The sequence below is a fragment of the Ascaphus truei genome, chromosome 4 (assembly GCF_040206685.1).
Source record: "Ascaphus truei isolate aAscTru1 chromosome 4, aAscTru1.hap1, whole genome shotgun sequence".
Lineage (NCBI taxonomy): Eukaryota > Metazoa > Chordata > Amphibia > Anura > Ascaphidae > Ascaphus > Ascaphus truei.
Genome location: NC_134486.1, coordinates 245,426,702 through 245,432,216, shown reverse-complemented (window position 1 = coordinate 245,432,216; position 5,515 = coordinate 245,426,702).

Sequence of the window (5,515 nt, the reverse complement as noted above, 5' to 3'; positions counted from 1 at the left end):
ACAGGAGGTAGCGCTATCTCACATTTGGGTGGGACTTGCTGGGTCAGGACAAAAGGGGTATTGGTGCCACAGCACCCTCAGTACTTTGGGGGATCCATCAAGTGTTAGGTAATTGGGATTATACTGTGGGTACAGTTATTATCTGTTATATGTGTTAGTAGTGTGTACAGTAAACCTTAGTTATATACATTGTGTGGTGTATTACTCATTACTGTTTATTGGTTCCTGTGAGGGGTTAGCCTGCCCACGCTGGGATCCCTCATAGGTGGAGGCGCTGCACTGCAAGGAGAAAGAGCTCACCCCAGGCTCCCAGAGGCGGAGGCTTAGGCCTCCTGTGAGCAACAGGTACAGCTGCACGCGTAGTGGTCTGCGTATTTCCCTTAGGCATAGGGAAAGGGGGCTACACATGTTTTCTACAGGTCCTAAAAACTGGCTTCACCCCATTGTCACATCATAGAGATGTTAAAATGCATGAACAGATGTAAAGATTCTAGATAATGAAACGCCATACTAGAATTAAGGGTAATGATATGCTTATTAGCACACCGTGTCACTTTTTGCATCGAATCAATTTGGAACATGGAAGTTATCCCTTGTGCTTTTGCCCTATGAATTTTACCAGCCGGCACAGCAAACCTGCATTTGTAACTTCTATATTCAATTGACTTGAATGGAAGTTTTCGGCAGAACGCACCCTTCGGGGTCTATGGAAAAAGTCTCCAAGAGGCCTATTCTTTAGAGTCTGATACAACTGTTGGGCTAGTTTTTGACCAGAAATCTCCACTGAAGTAATTAGACTATATAGAATTAACCCCTAAGACCTAAGTGGTAAGTTCTGACTCAAATGGTGTTTACGCCATTTGGTCATTACCTAGAATCCTTTGATGCAGTGGGAGCACTGTATGCTGTGCGATTCTGTGTTAAAGCAGGTGTGTGACCTGTCTGACACTTGAAAATACTCACAGGTGTTTTTTAATCTTACAGTACAGTGTGCATACAATGGACACTGTTTTGTTCAAAATAATATACCTCTTAACTGGTAGTACAAAGCTTGATTTTTTTTCCTCTGTAAACTCACCAAGTAGGAGGCAGTATAAAAATTATGACAAAGAAGTATTACAGCCATGTAAGTTTCTTGCTGATAAAGCAGAAAATGCCATAATGTCCAATAAATGTATAACCTCTCTTCATTTAATGTAACCACGTATTTGTCATCATAACTCCATGGGCCCAGGACATACTTGAAAATAAGAGGTAACGCTCAATGTATTATTTCCTTGTAAAACATTTGTATAAATTAAATAAGCCAACAGAAAGAGAGTGGCTAGCAAGTAGAGTGTAGAAATCAAAATAAGTAAAGTACATCAGTTACAAATGCATTATAGGAGGCTGCAGAGTTTTCTACCAACACTCAGTATTCCAACCATCTGATTATATTAAGAAATGTAGAGACTGGAATTCTGTGATAAACTAATTTCCATGTTAGATGACAGCACAGCGTTCCTCTCGTGAAGCCCAAGAAATGTTGGGCTTGTTAGCGACAAGAATAAGGAAAAAAAATTACCATTTATACACAGTATTTTAAATGTATGACTATATGATTATGACAAGCTTCAGCTTGTAAATGTTTAAATATGGGTTTTCGGCAGCTTCTTTTATTGGAACAGTGTAGTCCAAAGATTCAGAAAATCATTTGAATTTGCATTCACTTGGCTTCTCCATTACCTGACCTATACTGCCCTCTAATGCCATAGCATGTCACTATCCTATTGTAGGAATATGGTGGTGGTGGTGGTGGTGGTGGTGGTGGTGGTGATGATGATGATGATGATGATGATGATGATGATGATGATGATGATGATGATGATGATGATGATGATGATGATGATGATGATGATGATGATGATGATGATGATGATGAAAGTTAATTAAGGGGCTTAATTTATACGATTAAAAGTGGTCAATCGCAAAAACTACCATTGACTTGAAGTAGGTGAATTATAGAATATGTCCTTAAGTGAGCTAATTTTCAAACACTCTACTAATCTCCAGTAAATATTAATGCCTATGAAATGACCAAGATTAGAGTCACATCGGTAGGTTTCATTCCAATATGACAGAATAAATTAATTACAATACATACCTTAATTCGCAAATCTATTTTCCCAGAGCCTAATTTAGGTCATCTCCTTAGCGAGGCCAGCTTCCACCTTGTGTCGCTCTACCGGATTCTTGTTCTCTGCTACACAATTTTTTGAGTTCAAGTTGAGCGAAGGTAGCTTTCAGGTTGTTCAAGAACTTGTTCTTATTGATCAATTTCAGGCCCTCCCTGATATTCTGGATCCTCGACTGGAGATGTTGATTGAACTGTTCAAAAAGGTCCATGGTCGGTTCTGGTTAATTCCTGAAGTAGCCGAGATTGGTCTACAGCTTCTATCTTTGCTGTCATGTAGGCTCTCTTGGCAAGTGTGATCTTGTAGCCCTCAAATGTTTTGGCAGTGTTTATTTTCACCAGGTGTTTTTTTTGTGTGTGTTTGAGTGCTAGTAGATCAGGAGACAATCAGCTGTTCTGGTTTCTCTTGTTGTTCCTTGGTCTTAGTGGAGTGATAGTGTCTACAGCATTCCAAATTTAGTTGTTGTCGTTTTCATAATGTAAAAAAACATCAGTGTTGGTTGCTAGAGCTGAGGTTGTGTGTGAAGGGAAGAAGTCCACGTCTCTAGGGTTCACTAGTTTATGTGGTCTGCACATTCTCAGTTTTCCTCATTGGTTGAATTGATGTACGAAGTTGACACAGAGAAACTTTAAGCACAGCATGGTCAGATCAGGGAATTGTTTTGGCGGATATCGAACCCAAGTAAGTACTTCTAAAGATGAGGTCAAGTGTGTGACCCTTCTTGTGAGAGCTACTGTGAATTAATTGTCAAAAGCCAAAGTGATATCATAGCACCCAGAAAGTTTGTGGCTTGCGTATCGCCTGGATCATCGACGTGGAGATTGAAATCAGATATTATATACTACAGATACCAGAATATTTTAAGTGAGACTGCCAGCTGACTGAGTTCTGAGGTTAAGTTCAGCAGAAGTCCTGGAGTTTGGTAAACAAGCACAATAGTGGTACTGTCTTTGCTTGCCTTGAGCCTGATCAGGAGATGCTCAAAGGTAGCTGTTGGTGGTGTGAGTATCTTAGTGCAACGTGCATCCCTATGTTGCCATGACAACGTGACGTCACATAGCGTGGCGTTGTCATAGAAAAGCGTCATCACATGACCTTGAGGCATCATTTGACTCTGCGACGCTGCAGGAGTTACCAACTTTTCTCCAAACAGGTACTCCGTGTTTACACAGGTATTATCCCATGGGAAGGGAGGGAAAATCCACATATAAAAAGAAAAAGCAAAAATAGTATAATATTGCTTTTATTTTAAAAAACATAAAGTAATGCACTTACATAAGTGACTCTGTGTTGAGCATTTAGACTTCCCTGGGTCAATTTGGACGAACAGCACTTTACACAGCAACAGCGTCTGCTTCAGGGCCGATACAGCATCCACTGGGCTAGATGATGCAGTCCTCCATTTGCAATGTCCCCAACAAAGTGTCCTTCAGCAGTGCAAGACTCCACCTTTAGCAGTGAAGCGGCCAGCGACAAGGTGAGTTGCGGTCAAGTGCCGTCAGTCAATGGTGCAATACCTGTGGTGCACAGGAGATCTGAGTCTCCGCTACTGGGAACCTGGGGTATACCTGAGTCGATGTTCGGTCGGTAGCGCCTCCACCTGTACAGGATTCTATGGATGTAGAATAACCCCGCTACAGGACCCGCATACAATAAAACATACACTTATGAAAGACTAGCTGAGAGACCGGCGTTGCCCGGGATGTTTGTGGGGTGGCATTTGGGTGGGGAGTGGTCCACGCGTCACAGGACAGTGTGCGGTGGTACTGCTGATGTGGGGGTGCTAATGGTGATTGTATAGGGGTGCGGATGATTTGGGAGCTTGGAGTTTGGTGCTGATGTGGGGGTGCTGATGGGGCGGATGTGGGGGTGCTGATGTGGGTGTGCCAATGGGGGGGACAGGGGTGGCGAAGGTGCTGATGTGTGGGCGCTGAAGGTGCTGATGTGGGGGTGCTGAAGTTGTTGATGATGCTGTTGGGGGCTGGGGATGCCAGTGTGCTGGGGGGCAGGGGATACCGAGGGGCAGGGCATACCGGTGTGCTGATGTGGGGGTGCTGGGGATTGCGGAGAACTGGGGATACCAGGGTGCTGATGTGGGGGTGCTGTTGGTGCTGATGTGGGGGTGCTGGGGATAGCGGGGATCTAGGGATACAGTGGTAGTTACATCTCCAGGATGCGGTCTCCCTTGCGGATCCCAGCCCGGTCGGCAGCTCCACCGGGCAGCACGGCGATCACATGCTGCAGCGGTGCGTACAGCTCCCCATTAATGCTCTGCAGCTGGCCGCATACGCTCACCTGGCCCCGCTCGTTAAACTCGTACCCGGACTTAACAATGCGGACTACCCGCGGGCCCTGCCCCCGGGCCTGCCGGGCCGAACCCCTGGCCCCCACCGCCCCCGTTTGGCTGACTGGAGTGAATCCCTTCCCCGTCCTCATCCGCCATCTTTACCACGGGAGGAGCAGCTAGGCGGGACGGGTCACGGAACCGGCGCGTCACCCGTCGCAGGGGAAGCTGGGGGATGTAGTCCGGCGGCGGCTGTCAGTCAGTGTGTGCGGTTCCAGGGGAAGGCAGCCAATCAGAGACAGGTAATCAAAGGCAGGTAAACGGACACAATCAGAGGCAGCCAATCAGAGACACGCAATCAGCCAGCCAGAGACACACAATCAGGGTAGGTGAGCTGCGGGGTGATGGGGGAGGGGGTGATGAGGAGGGAGGGGGTGATGGGGGGGGGGGAGCCGGAGGGGAGGTGAGCTGCGGGTGAGGCGGGGTGGAGCCTGTGGTCCAGGGAACCGCTTTCCGGCGATTTTCACTATACGGCGGGCCTCTGGAACGGAACCCGCCGTTTACCTGGGAACCTGCTGTATATTCATTTGTGTCAACTGGAGTGCCTGTATATGTACACAAAGCTGCAAAGCTTCCGTAATAATTGCAATTGTTCCTAAAAAATGTATTTGTGCAAATATTGCATGTTTTTTCAATGGTGCTTGCTGTGCCATTGTGCCAAATCAGCGCTCTGTCACTTTATGGATTAAGGCAACTCATCCTAATCACCACTCAGTATATAATGTCTTCCAGACATCTCAGGACAATCACGAGCCAAAAGTTATTAAATGTAAGTCCAATAAAAGATTTCACACAATATGTTTCTATCTCACACAGTGCACTTTATACTTGTGTGAAGCAACACTTCGTACACCTGGTTGAACATCCATTAGTCAGTGTGCGGCTGCACTAGCGCACTCAGAACCGCTCCTACACTGCGGGACTTCCAGCCGGCCCAGCGCCACGTGAACGGAAGGGACGTCATTGTGAAACTAGCCTATTCTCTCCGCAAGAGCCC